Source organism: Aotus nancymaae, unplaced genomic scaffold (assembly GCF_030222135.1).
Source record: "Aotus nancymaae isolate 86718 unplaced genomic scaffold, 86718_ANA_hifiasm-v0.15.2.pri h1tg000030l, whole genome shotgun sequence".
In the NCBI taxonomy this organism is placed as follows: domain Eukaryota; kingdom Metazoa; phylum Chordata; class Mammalia; order Primates; family Aotidae; genus Aotus; species Aotus nancymaae.
The window spans coordinates 588843-603761 of NW_026988443.1; the positions used below are offsets into that span (position 1 = coordinate 588843).

General features: G+C 43.8%; 1 protein-coding gene and 1 pseudogene across 2 annotated transcripts in view; one reads left to right on the plus strand and one right to left on the minus strand.

The window, feature by feature from the left end:
- The window catches only part of KCNIP3 (potassium voltage-gated channel interacting protein 3), a 98648-nt gene that overhangs the window by 16188 nt on the left and 67541 nt on the right, over positions 1–14919 (minus strand). The gene's annotated exons all lie outside the window — the stretch shown is intronic.
- LOC110568444 (fatty acid-binding protein, brain-like) lies at positions 2106–2689 on the plus strand (annotated as a pseudogene).

The window sequence follows — 14919 nt, forward strand, 5'->3', positions numbered from 1 at the left end:
GAAGAAACTAAAAGAGTGGGCCCAGAAGTTGGAGTGGAAGTTCCCTAAGTGGGGGCCTTGGCCAAAGGCTAGACTACACATGCTTAGAACGAGATTCTATGAGGCTCAGAGGAAAGCAGCTTTCTGCAAGGGAAGAGGTGGGTAGGGAGACAGAGGGCTGAAAGGACATATAAGAATTCACACAGTGATGGGAAAACTGGAGTACTGGCTCAGCCAGACTGGAGATACCTCCCTAAGCAACTCAGGTGTTAGCTGAAACCCCAGAAAAGCTATGCTTTAGGAGTATGAATCATATCCTTGAGTAAGCGCATGTCCTAGACCCAAGGACAAAGTCAAAACAAACCTACTCTAACAAATCCTACAATAAAATCTGTGGAGATCACGTGGATTGGCCAATAATTTAACTATCTGCCAAACTAAAATTTGTTAGCATTTGTATTAAAACAATATAATCCATTCCCTACAACATACCTTTCACAATGTCCAACAAACAATAAAAGATAAAAAGACATGAGAAGCAGGAAAGTGTGACCATAATAAAGATTTAAGCATAAGCAGAATTATTAGATGTTTATTGTTAGAATTATTAGAAAATAACTTTAAAACAACTATTATTAACACTTTGAAAGAAATAAAGAAAAAAAGCATAATGAGAATTTTAGTAGAAAAATTAAAAACTATAATAAGAGAACCAAATGGAACATCTAAGCTTGAACAAAACAATACCTAAAATTAAAAATTCACTTGATGGGCTGAGTGCAGTGGCTCATGCCTGTAATCCCAGCACTTTCAGAGGCTGAGACAGGTGGATTGCTTGAGCCCAGGAGTTGGAGACCAGCCTGGGCAACATAGCAAGAGCTCGTCTCTACAAAAAAATTAGCCAGGCACAGTTGCATGCACCTGTAGTCCAGCTGCTTGGGAGGCCAAGGTAGGAGGATCACTTGAGCCCGGGAAGCTGAGGCTCCAGTGAGCCATGGTCATACCACTGCACTTCAGCCTGGGCAGCAGAGCAAGACCCCATCTCAAAAAAAAGAAATTAAAAAAAATCGAAAAAAAAAAGAGAGAGAAGACATAAATTACCAATATCAGGAAGGAAGGAAGTACTAACCTTCCAAACATTAAAAGGATATAAAGAGGATATTATGAACAAGTCTTCCCACACAAATTCAACAACTTCTATAAAATGGACCAGTTCCTGAAAAATTACAAACTACCAAATTCATCTGAGATGAAAAAGATAACCTGAATAGTACCAACCAATGTTCTTCATAAACATAGATGCAAATTTCTCAACAAAATATTAGCAAACTGAATCCTATGATGTATAAAAAGAACAATACACTACATCAAGAGGGGTTTTCCAGGAACATGAGGATGATTCAATATTTGAAAATAAATCAATTTAATCCACAATATTAATAGTCTAAAAAAGAAAAAAGCACATGATCATATCAATTGATGCAGAAAAAGCATTTGACAAAATTCAACATCCATTCATTAAAAATAACCCAGTAAACTGGAAATGAAAGGGAAGCTTCCCACCTTAATAAAGCACATTGGCTGGACATGGTGGCTCACATCTGTAATCCTAGCACTGTGGGAGGCCGAGGCAGGCGGATCGTGAGGTCAGGAGTTCGAGACCAGCCTGGCCAATACAGTGGCACTGCATCTCTACTAAACATACAAAAAAATTAGCAGGGCATGGTGGTGCATGCCTGTCATCCCAGCTATTCGGGAGGCTGAGGCAGAAGAATCGCTTGAACCCGGGAGGCGGAGGTTGCAGTGAGCCAAGATGGCGCCATTGCACTCCAGCCTGGTGACAGGGCAAGACTCCGTCTCAAAAAAAAAAAAAAAAAAAAAAAGCATCTACACAAAATATATAGTTAACATCATTCTTAATGGTAAAAGACAGAATGTTTTCCCCACAAGAAAAAAAAAAAGGTCAATACACAAAAATCAATCACATTTCTATAGACCAGTTGAACAATTAGAAATCAAAATTTAGGCAAAGGTATCTCCTGAATTGTGGTGGCAGTAAGATCCAAGATCCTTGCTCCGGTCTTTTTTTTTAATCTTGTTTTGGAGCTAAACAGGGAGAGGGAAGAATGGTGGAAGCTTTTTGTGCTGCCTGGAAGCTGAACTCTGATGACTACATGAAGGCTCATCAAAGGTGTGGGCTTTGCCACTGGATAGGTGAAAATGTGACCAAACCACAGTGATTATCAGTCAGGAAGGAGACAAAGTGGTGATCAGGACTCAAAGCATATTCAATAACACAGAGAAACCACTGCAGATGACAGACACTGTTCACTATTAGTGTACGTCTGTTGTTAGTCTGCATGGAGACAAACGTGTTCACATACGGAAATGGAACGGCAGAGACACAAATTTTGTAAGAGAAATTAAGGAGGGCAAAATGGCTATGGCTTCCACTAAAAATTTTTTTCCCATAGGTTTTTAGGGAACAGGTGGTGTCTGGTTACATGAGTTAGTTCTTTAGTGCTGATTTGTGAGATTTTGGTGCATCCATCGCCCCAGCAGTACACACTGAGCCCAGTCTGTAGTCTTTTATCCCTCACCCACCTCCCGCCCTTTCCCCTGAGTCCCCAAAGTCATCGTGTCATTCTTATGCTTTCGGATCCTCACTTTTGGTGATGTAGTTGCTGTTTGCCACTATGAGAAGGCATAGAAAACTAGCTGGTCTGGGGCTGGAGAAGATCTTCAATTTTTCTGTTTACTCAAGTCTCAGGGCTATTCTATTACAGCACAGCTGATCACTAATTAGAAGATTATCCCTAGCATGGAGGTAGAAAATGGTGACTTTAAAACTTGTTACTCCAAGCAACTAGCTTAATTTTGTACTGCAAATTTATTATTTATTTATAATTTGCATTAAAATGTCACTTTTTTATACAAAAAAGCGGATGGATTTTGTAATTTCCTGTGGAATGCAAATCAAATTAGAATAAAAATCTTACACACAAATGAAAAAAACAAAACAAAACTTTAAAAAATACCGTTTACAATTGCTCATCTCGCAAATGAAATACTTAGGTATATACATCTTGCAAAACACATATATAATCTGTATGCCAAAAACTACAAAATGCTGATGAAAGAAATCAGGAAAGATTCCGGATTTGTAATATTTTTTTTTACTAGAGGGATCTGTAGCCTTCTCCTTCCTTAAACAGTGTCAATAAAATCACCTCTAAGTAAAAAAAAAAAAAAGAAAAGAAAGAAATTAGGAAAGAATCAAATGAGGGAAGAGACATAACTATGTTCATGGATTGAAAGACTCAATGCTATAAAGATGCCAATTATCTCCAAAATGTTCTACAGAGTTAATACGATTCCTATCAAAATCCCACCAAGAGTTTTTTGTACATATAGACAACATATTCTAAAATTTATCTAGAAAGACAGTGGAAGTAGAATAGCTAAAATAGTTTTGTGAAAGAAGAATAAAGATATTGATTTTCTTTTTTTTTGTTAAGACGGAGTTTGGCTCCATCACCCAGGCTGGAGTGTGGTGGCATGATCTCAGCTCACTGCAACTCCACCTCCTGAGTTCAAGTGATTGTAGTGCCTCAGCCTCCCAAGTAACTGGGACTGCAGGCACGCACCACCACACCCGGCTAGTTTTTGTATTTTTAGTAGAGACGGGGTTTCACCGTGTTGGCCAGGCTAGTCTCAAATTCCTGACCTCAGGAGTTCCTGTGATCCACCCGCCTCAGCCTCCCAAAGTGCTGGGATTACAGAGATATTGTTAAATAAAAAGGTAAGCACAGACTGGGAGAAAATAATATATTTGCAAATTGTATATCTAATAAAGGATGTCCAGAATATATAAAGAAGTCTCAAAACTCAGCAGTAAGAAGTCAAAGAACCCAAATCAGTAAATGTCAGAAAACCTAATCAAACACTTCACTGTAGAGGATACAGGGCTGGTAAATAAGCACAAAAAAGAGGCTTAACATTATTTTCTATTAAGGAAATACAAATTAAAACCTCAACAAAACATTACTATATACCTATCAGAATTGCTTACGTAACAAATATTGACAATGTCGGGTGCTGGGGGATGCAGAGCAACGGGAACCGCTATATGTTGCTGGCGGCAGTGAGGAGTGGTAATACCACACTGGAAATCATCCTGGCACTTTCTTATAAAGATGCTCTTCCCTGGAATCCCAGCACTTTGGGAGGCCGAGGCGGGTGGATCACGAGGTCAAGAGATCGAGACCATCCCGGTCAACATGGTGAAACCCCGTCTCTACTAAAAATACAAAAAATTATCTGGGCATGGTGGCGCGTGCCTGTAATCCCAGCTTCTCAGGAGGCTGAGGCAGGAGAATTGCCTGAACCCAGGAGGCGGAGGTTGCGGTGAGCCCAGATCGCGCCATTGCACTCCAGCCTGGGTAACAAGAGCGAAACTCCGTCTCAAAAAAAAAATAAATAAATAAAATAAAGATGCTCTTCCCATAAGACCCAGAAATCCCACTCCTGGTTATTTACCCAAATGAAATGAAAGCTACCATATTCACAAAATAACTTTAGGCAAATGTTTAGAGCAATTTTATTAAAAATTGCCCCAAACTGTAAATAACCCAAATGCCCTCCAACCGGTGAGTGGATAAACTGTGGTACATCACACAAGGGATGATACTCAGCAATAATATGGAACAAACTCCTGACACATGCAAAACATGAACGAATTGCACATGCGATGATGTGAGAGAGTCCAGACTCGAGAGGCAGATTGTGTATGACCACATTTATGGGACATTCTGGAAAAGAAAAAAATTACAGAAAATTACAGGGAAAGAGAACAGATCAGTCGGTGCCTGGGGGTTGACTACCAAAGCGGCAGCGTTTTTTTCTGCGGTGACGACACTGTTCTATATCTTAGCTGAGTGTGGTGGTGTGTGCCTGTAGTCCTAGCTCTCACGAGGCTGAGGTGGGAGGACTGCTTGAGCCCAGGAGTTCAAGGCTGCCTTGAGCTATGATCACACGACTGCACTCCAACCTGGGCGACAGTGAGACCCCATCTCCAAAAAGTAAGTAAATAAAATTAAAATAAATTGTTCTGCATCTTGACTGTGGTAATGGTTATATGACTTTGCATGTGTCAGCATTCACAGAATGACACAGCCAAAATGGTAAATTTTACATTAATTTAAATTAGAAAAAGTTAAAAGAAAAATAAAAATACTTACCTATGGGGAGGAGGGAAATGGGGGAGGAAAAGGGGGAGAACAAAGGAGATGCTGTAAATGGGTCAAGGCTGATGACACCCGTGAGCTACAGAGCAGGATGAACTTAATCCTCTTTCCTGAAGGCCAAGGAAGAAAATAAGACAAAAACTCCAAACCCGGCTGGGCGCGGTGGCTCACGCCTGTAATCCCAGCACTTTGGGAGGTCGAGGCGGGTGGATCACGAGGTCAAGAGATCGAGACCATCCTGGTCAACATGGTGAAACCCCGTCTCTACTAAAAATACAAAAAATTATCTGGGCCTGGTGGCGCGTGCCTGTAATCCCAGCTTCTCAGGAGGCTGAGGCAGGAGAATTGCCTGAATCCAGGAGGTGGAGGTTGCGGTGAGCCGAGATCGCGCCATTGCACTCCAGCCTGGGTAACAAGAGCGAAACTCCATCTCAAAAAAAAAAAAAAAAAAAAAAAAAAACCCTCCAAACCCGCTGCTATTTCTTCCATTAAAAATAACAAAACTCCTTGCCCGTATTTTCCCCTAGGCCTTTTTCTCACCTCCTGTAACTTGCTGCCTTCACTTCCTCTATTCCTGTTCTCCCTTGAACTTACTCCACTCCAAGAAAACGGCTCCTACAAGGATTGTGGATGTTCTCCATGTCGTTAATATTGTAATTTTGATTCAAAAATGACATAAGGGGCCAGATGTGGTGGCTCATGCCTGCAATCCCAGCATTTTGGGAGGCCAAAGTGGGTGGATCACCTTGAACTCCTGAGGTCAGGAGTTTAAGACCAGCCTACAGCATGGCGAGATCCCGTCTCTACTAAAAATACAAAAATTAGCTGGGCACAGTGGCACATGGCTGTAATCCCAGCTACTGGGGAAGTTGAGGCAGGAGAATCACTTGAACCACGGAGATGGAGGTTGCGGCGAGCTGAGATCATGCCACTGCACTCCAGCCTTGGCGACTCCATCTCAAAAAAAAAAATGACATAAGGGCAAGATGTTAATCTATTCTTGCGTTGCTATAAAGAAATATCTGAGACTAGGTAATTTCTTTATTTTTTTGAGATGGAGTATCTCACTGTCGCTCAGGCTGTAGTGCAGTGGCGTGATCTTGGCTCACTGCAATCTCTGCCTCCTGGGTTCAAGCAATTCTCCTGCCTCAGCCTCCTGAGTAGTTGGGACTACAGGCGTGCGCCACCACGCCCAGCTGATTTTTTTTTGTATTTTTAGTAGAGACAGAGTTTCACCATGTTGGCCAGGATGGTCTCGATCTCCTCACCTCGTGATCTGCCCACCTTGGTCTCCCAAAGTGCTGGGATTACAGGTATTAGCCACTGCGCCCGGCCAAGACTAGGTAATTTTTTATTTTGAGACAGGGTCTCATTCTGTTGTCCAGGCTGGAGTGCAGTGGTGCAATCCCAGCTCACTACAGCCTTCCAGGCTCAGGTGATCCTCCCACCTCAGTCTCCCAAGTAGCTGAGACTACAAGTATGCACCAGTATAATAAGCTATTTTTTTGTATTTATAGTAGGGACAGGGTTTTGTCACGTTGCCCAGGCTAGTCTCCAACTCTTGGGCTCAAGTGATCCTCGAGACTGCATTACTTACAAAGCAAATAGGTTTATTTCATTCGCGGTTCTGCCGGATGTGCACAAAGCACAGTGCTGGCATCTGCCTCGAGTAAGGGCCTCTGAAAGCTTCTGATTGTGGTGGAGGGTGAAGGGGAAGCAAGCAGGTCACATGGCAAGACTGGAAGCAAGAGACACAAGGAAGGAGGTGCCAGGCTCTTTAATGTATGATATAAATTGTATAAAAGCCAGATTTCACCTAAACTCAGGGAGAGAACTCACTCATTACCATGAGTATGGTGCTAGGCCATTCAGGAGGGATCTGCGCCTGTGATCCAGTACTTCCCACTGGTCCCCACCTCCAACACTGGGGATTACATTTCCACATGAGATTTGGAGGGGAGAAACATCCAAACCATATCAGACAACGCAAGAGTGAACAACATATGCCTATGCCACTTTTGAACAGAGATGCAAAACCCTAAACCAAATGTTAGCTAAATGAAGCCAATGGCGTTTTTTAAAAAGCACATCATGATCAAGAAGATTTTATCTGGAAGAACATAAAGAGGAAAAATTACATGAAAATCTTAATCCAGAAAGGGCATTTGATAAGATTCCGTGTCTATTTATAATTAAAATAAATGACAACAAAAAACCTCTCAGCAAACCAGGAGTCAAAGGGAAGTTCTTTAAATTGCTTTGCTTATACCTGTAAATCACATGTTTACAAAACAATTTACAGAAAATGTTGGATTTAATGGCAAAAGCTTAGACATATTTTAATATTTGGGACAAGTTTGGCCATAGTCACCACTAATCAATGTCCTGCCAATGCTCTTAAGAAATTTAGAAAAGAAATAAATAGTATAAGAATTAGGTGGCTCACGCCTATAATCCCAGCACTTTGGGAGGCCGAGGCAGGTGGATCACGAGGTCAAAGATCGAGACCATCCTGGCCAACATGGTGAAACCCCGTCTCTACTAAAAAGACAAAAAAAATTAGCTGGGCATGGTGGCGTGCGCCTGTAGTCCCAGCTACTCAGGAGGCTGAGGCAGGAGAATTGCCTGAACCCAGGAGGCGGAGGTTGCGGTGAGCCAAGATCCCGCCATTGCACTCCAGCCTGGGTAACAAGAACGAAACTCCGTCTCAAAAAAAAACAAAATTAGGAAGTAAAGGATAAAATTGACATTATTTAGATGATATGGTCCCTAGAGGGACTAAAAGAATCAACACACATGGGAGTTCAGTAAGGTTGCCAGATACAAGATTAATCAATACAAAAATCAATAGCAGTTCTCTACACCAGTAATAACCATCTAGAAAATATAATTAAAGATACCAAGATAAACACTCCCAACAGCAATAAAACTAAAGAGTAACTCTAAGTACTAATAAAAACTCAAAGGACCTCTACACAGAAAGACATTCTGAATACATGAGACATTCTATCTTATGGCCACGTAATATAAAGATGTCATTTCTCCCCAAAGTAACCTGTAAGTAAACTCAACGCAATTCCAATAAAAAATCCAGTGGAACTTTTTTGAAAAGCTTGATAAAACTGACACTGAAATGTATATGGAGAAATAAAAAATTCATAAAAACCTGAAAGGAAGGCCGGGCGCGGTGGCTCACGCCTGTAATCCCAGCACTTTGGGAGGCCAAGGCGGGTGGATCACAACGTCAAGAGATCGAGACCATCCTGGTCAACATGGTGAAACCCCGTCTCTACTAAAAATACAAAAAATTAGCTGAGCATGGTGGCGCGTGCCTGTAATCCTGGCTACTCAGGAGGCTGAGGCAGGAGAATTGCCTGAAACCAGGAGGCGGAGGTTGCCGTGAGCTGAGATCGTGTCATTGCACTCTAGCCTGGGTAACAAGAGTGAAACTCCGTCTCAAAAAAAAAAAAAAAAAAAAAAAAAAACCTGAAAGGAAAGAATAACAAGGGAGGGGTTTCTATCAGATACTAGTACATGTCACATAGTCATTGTAATAAAAATTGGATGACTGATACAAGGACAGACGTACCAACAAACAGACCAGAAAGGTACAAAAGAGATGAAGGTGTAGGAGGGAATTTCATGAAAGTTATGAGAAAAAAGGCCAGAGTATTTAGCAGATGGTGTTAGGAAAACTGGATCATCATATAAGAAAATAAATCTAGATTTCTTCCACATCCCACATGCAAAAGTAGGCTCCAGGTGCATTAGAGACCCCAGTGTGAACAGTAAATGACAGAGCTATAATAAAATGGAAAGAAGCCTCTTGTTAACCTAAGGTTGTGGACAGATTTCTTAAAACGTCAAAAGCTCAAACCACAAAGGAAAAAAATGGATGGATCTGATGACATCAAAATTAAAGATTTCTGTTCAACAAAGTTGAGTGAGACTCTCAATGGAATAGAACAAGACAGTGTGCAGTGGTCACAAATGACAAAAGAGAAATGTCTAGAGCAGGTATTAGCAGAAAAGGAAACCAGAAAGATGGATACAAACAAGAAAGATGGCTCAGTTTCAGTAATAAACAGGAAAACGTAAATTAGCATGAGAATGCAGTACCTCCTAGATTGCTAAAATAATAATGATGAAAAAGTAAGTCTTTCTGGCAAAGATGTAGATCAATGGTAATTCCGAAACACTCTCGTGCAGGGGTCCTCAACTCCCCGGGCCAAGGACCAGTACTCAGTGGCCCGTTAGGAACCTGCATAGCAGGAGGTGAACGGCAGGTTAGCAAGTGAAGCTTCATCTGTATCTACAGCCGCTCCCCACTGCTCGCATTACCGCCTGAGCTTCGGTCAGATCAGCAGTGGCATTACGTTCTCAGAGGAGCACAAACCCTATTGTGAACCATGCACATGAGGGATCTAGGTTGCACATGCTCCTTATGAGAATTTAACTAATGCCTGATGCCCATTACTATCCCCTCCCCCACCATCATCGGTGGAAAAACTGACTTCCACAAAACCAGTCCCTGGTGCCAAAAAGGTTGGGGACCATGGCTCTAGTGAGAGTGGAAACTAGTACAAACACTGTGGAAACCTATTTGCATTTTTCATAGTAACTATGTATTATATAAATTGTATAAAATTAGCACTGGGCCCTCCTCTCCTAGTACATGCTAAATCCCAGTGCCCAGCAGACATGTACAAGAATAGCCATTGGCACACTCTTTAAAATCAGGGCTTGAATCAACCAAACGTCCACCAACCACAGAGCAGATAAGTATACTGTGGTCTAGGCCGGGCTCAGTGGCTCACACCTGTAATCCCAGCACTTTGGGAGACCGAGGCCAGAGGATCGCTTGAGCCCAGGAGTTTGAGACCAGCCTGGGCAACATGGTGAAACCCCATCTCTACTAAAAATACAAAAATTATCCAGGTGTGGTGGTGTGTGCCCATGGTCCCAGCTACTCAGGAGGCTGAGGTGGGAGGATCGCTTGAGCTGGGGAGGCAAACGGCTGCAGTGAGCCATGGTCACACCACTGCACTCTAGCCTGGGTGACAGTGAGACACTGTCTCAAAAAATAAACAAATAAAAATGAAAAAATAAAAAAATATATTGTGGTAAATGCACTCAAAAAATAAACAAATAAAAATGAAAAAATAAAAAATATATATTGTGGTATATGAAATAGTACATGGCAGTGAAAAAAATGAATGAACTATATTAACACACAGCAAGATATATATTGCTGAATGAAAAACAAATCCTAGGAAACCAGTATAAGTCCATTTTTTAATGGAAAATTCAAAGCCAAGAATAACTGAATCCTATATTTGTAGGGAAGATAAGAGATAAAATCACAAGAACAAAAATCAAGGAATGACAAATCAATCTGGCTATGGTAACCTCCACGGGGCTGGGACAGGGAGGATGGGTTCACTGGTATTCATTATGTTATTCTTCATAACTCACATATCAAATACATGTTTATTAGAGGTTAACTGAAATGGTAACGATTTCATTTTCCCAGAGCAAGAGAAAATGAGAGAGCACATGGGAGGGGTGAAGTGGAGGCATGAAGAGACACCTCTAGTCTGGATTAAACCCTGGATGCTTGGACAACAAAAAGTGGACAGCAATCCCAGGAGAAAAGGTCAGAGAATGTGCAAAGGCAACTGACAAAGGAGGAAGCTGGGAAGGCCAACAGGCACACACAGAGGTATTCAAAATTATTAATAAGAAAAATGCAGAGAACGATGAGAAAAAGTGTTACTCATTTAACTTGCCAAACCTGAAAGCTATTTGAAGTCAAGCCTTGGTCAGGGATGTGGGCAGTTTCTCCCCTGAGTTCTGGGCTCACCTGCGTCAGGCTGTCAGGGAGGTTTCTAATGGGCCATGTCCCAGGTGAGCTCCTGAGCTTCCCTGTAAACCTGCTCCACCCACAGCTTCCCCCGCTCAGTTGAGGCAACTCTAACTGAGCTGGAGCTCCGGAGGGGCACACACTCAACTCGTGCAAATCCTGCCAGCTCTGCTTTCAACGTATGTTCTAACTGTGACCCCTCCCTTCCCTCCACCCAGGCCCAGGGCTTCTACCCTGGACCCTGTTAGTCTATTCTTCAAATAGTGCCAGAGGAAGCTGCCGTAAACATAACACACATGCCTCTGCTCAACAACCTCCCCCAAGCTCTCAGTATAAAATTCAAAGTCCTTAAGTGGCAGATAAGTGTCCCCAGCCCCTCAGCTCTGATCTCATCTCCCATGTCTCTCCCTTCAGTCCCTCCACCTTAGCCACGTGGGTGCCCCTCAAACCCACCAGGCACACTGTCTCCATAGGGCTCCCCAGATGCTGGCTTCTGCTCAAACGTCACCTCCTCCTCAAAGGAACATTTCCATTTCTCTCTATCCCCCATCTGTTTCTCTCTTCATTTGGCTATCACTCACTGGCATGTGCAGATTTCTGTTTACTAGTGCTATGGATTGAATTGTGTCCCCTCAAATTAACTATTGAAGTCCTAACCCCCAGTGTGACTGTTTTGGGAGATAACCAAATAACCAGATAACCTCCTTAGGAGGTAACCAAGGTTACATGAGGTCACAAGGTTGGGTCCTAATCCCATAGGATTGGTAGCCTTATAGGAAGAGTAAGAGAAACAGCTGTCTCTGCCTCCACATGTATGCAGTGAAAGGCCACATGAAGACAGAGCAAGAAGGCAGCTGTCTGCACACCAGAAAGAGAGCCCTCATCAGAAACTGACCCTACTGGCACCCTCTTCTCAGACTTTCTTTCCAGAGCTGGGAGAAATACATTTCTGTTGTTTAAGTCCTCCAGTCAGTGTTATTTTGTTATGGCAGCTGGAGAAGACTAAGACACCTGGTTTATTGTTGGTCTCTTCCTCTACAGGGTGACCGCAGCAGGGATTCAGGTCTCCTCACTGCTGTACCCAGCCCTGGAACAGCGCCTGTGCGTGGGAGGTGCTCTGGAACACACGCTGGGTAGGATCCTCCCAGCTCTGTTCCCTAGGTGACTCTATGGATTACTGGTGTGGGCTTTAATTTCAATGTCTCTAGGCAGAGCCTGCCTCCTGCAGATTGTCCCAGGCCCCAACATTCCCTGATGTTTACACCTGTTGGGCACAGAGTGGGTGGGAGAATCAGAGAAAGAGAGATAATATTCCAAGACTCAGGTCCAACGACAGCAGGTGAAATGGGATCAAGGGTGCCCGAGCAGGGAGGCTAAGGTGAACCAAGGCACATGTGGGCATGAAAGCCATTGAAGGGCCCAAAGCAGAGAAAGGGTTGTCTGATTTCCACTCCAGAATGCCCACTCAGGCCACAGGGTGTCACAGCGAAGTGAAGAAAATGGAGTGAAGGGAACTGGCAGGAGGTGTCAGGAATGAAGAAGCCAGAGTTTCGAGCTGCTGACTCAACCAGGGGAGAGCAGGCAGAGTCCAGAATGACCTGCGTTTCTGACCTGGGAAACTGGATGACTGCTGGTGTCATCCACCAAGACATGAAAGATAAAATTACCCAGGAATGGAAGATAAGGCAAGAAGATGGTTGCATGGCTTTTCAGCATAACACTAGAGCACTGTCTATAGGAAACTTGGACTTTTTACTATTGATCAGGGCTCCAGCCCTGTATGTTTAGATGCTAACTTGTAGAAGACTGCTCAGGCCAAAATGGTGATGCCAATGAAGTCAACCATTTCTCAGTGTGGCCCTCCTCCTCCTCCTCAGGGGCTAGTCCTGGGCCACCTCCCCCCCATCAAGGTACCCATTTGCTGTGGTTTAAATGTTTGTCCCCTCCAAAACTCATGTAGAAATTTAGTCACCACTGGCTGATTGCTGGCAAGATGGCCAAATAGGAACAGCTCTGGTCTGCAGCTCCCAGCAAGACGGACGCAGAAGGTGGGTGATTTCTGCATTTCCCACTGAGGTACCCAGCTCATCTCATTGGGACTGGTTGGACAGTGGGTGGAACCCATGGAGGGTGAGCTGAAGCAGGGTGGGACGCCGCCTCACCTGGGAAGCACAGGGGGTTGGGGAACTCCCTCTCCTAGCCAGAGGAAGCCGTTAGGGACTGTACAGTGCACTCTGGCCCAGATACTGCGCTTTTCCCACAGTCTTCACAACCCGCAGACCAGGACATTCCCTCCAGTCCCTACCCCACCAGGGCCCTGGGTCTCAAGCATAAAACTGGGCGGCCATTAGGGCAGACACCAAGCTAGCTGCAGGAGTTTTTTTTTTCCATACCCCGGTGGTACCTGGAATGCCAGCAAGACAGAACCATTCACTCCAGAAAGGGGGCTGAAGCCAGAAAGTCAAGTGGCCTGGCTCAGAGGGTCCCACCCCCACAGAGCCCAGCAAGCTAAGATCCAGTGGTTTGAAATTCTCGCTGCTAGCACAGCAGTCTGAGCTCGACCTGGGATGCTCGAGCTGGTCGGGGGAGGGGCGTCCGCCATTGCTGAGGCTTGAGTAGGTGGTTTTCCCCTTGTAGTATAAACAAAACCTCTGGGAATTTAGAACTGGGTGGAGCCCACCACAGCTCAGCCAGGCTGCTGGGACCAGACTGCTTCTCCTTTCTGGGCAGGGCATCTCTGAAAAAAAGGCAGCAACCCCAATCAGGGACTTATAGATAAAACTCGCATCTCCCTGGGACAGAGCACCTGGGGAAAGGGGTGGTTGTGGGCACAGCTTTAGCAGACTTAAACATCCCTGCCTGACAGCTCTGAAGAGAGCAGTGGATCTCCCGGCACAGTGTTTAAGCTCTGATAAGGAACAGACTGCCTCCTCAAGTGGGTCACTGACCTCCGTGTATCCTGACTGGGAGACGCTTCCCTGCAGGGGCTGACAGATACCTCATACAGGAGAGCTCTGGCTGGCACCTGGAGGGTGCTACTCTTGGACGAAGTTTCCAGAGGAAGGGACAGGCAACAATCTTTGCTGTTCTGCAGCCTCTGCTAGTGATACCCAGGCAAACAGGGTCTGGAGTGGACCTCCAGCAAGCTCCAGCAGACCTGCAGCAGAGAGGCCTGACTGTTAGAAGGAAAACTAACAAACAGAAATGAATAGTACCAACATCAACAAAAAAGGGCATCCACCCAGAGACTCTATCCAAAGGTCACCGACTTCAAAGACCAATGGTAGATAAATCCACGAAGATGGGGAGAACCCAGTGCAAAAAGTTTGAAAATTCCAAAAACCAAAACGCCTCTTCATCTCCAAAGTATATCACAACCCCTCACCAGCAAGGGAACAAAACTGAATGGAGAACAAGTTTGACGAATTGACGAAGTAGGTGGGTTTCAGAAGGTGGGTAATAAACTCTTTTGAGCTAAAGAAGCATGTCCTAACCTAATGCAAGGAAGTTAAGAACCTTGAAAAAAGGTTAGATAAATTGCTAACTAGAATAACCAGTTTAGAGAAGAACATAAATGACCTGACAGAGCTGAAAAACAGCACAAGAACTCTGTGAAGCATATACAAGTATCAATAGCTGAATTGATCAAGTGGAAGAAAGGATATCAGAGATTGAATATCAATTCAATAAAATAAAGAAGAAGACAAGATTAGAGAAAGAAGAGTGAAAAGAAATGAACAAAGCCTCCAAGAAATATGGGACTATGTGAAAAGACCAAATCTACATTTGACTGATGTACCCTTTCAGGGTAGTATGGAACCAAGTCGGGAA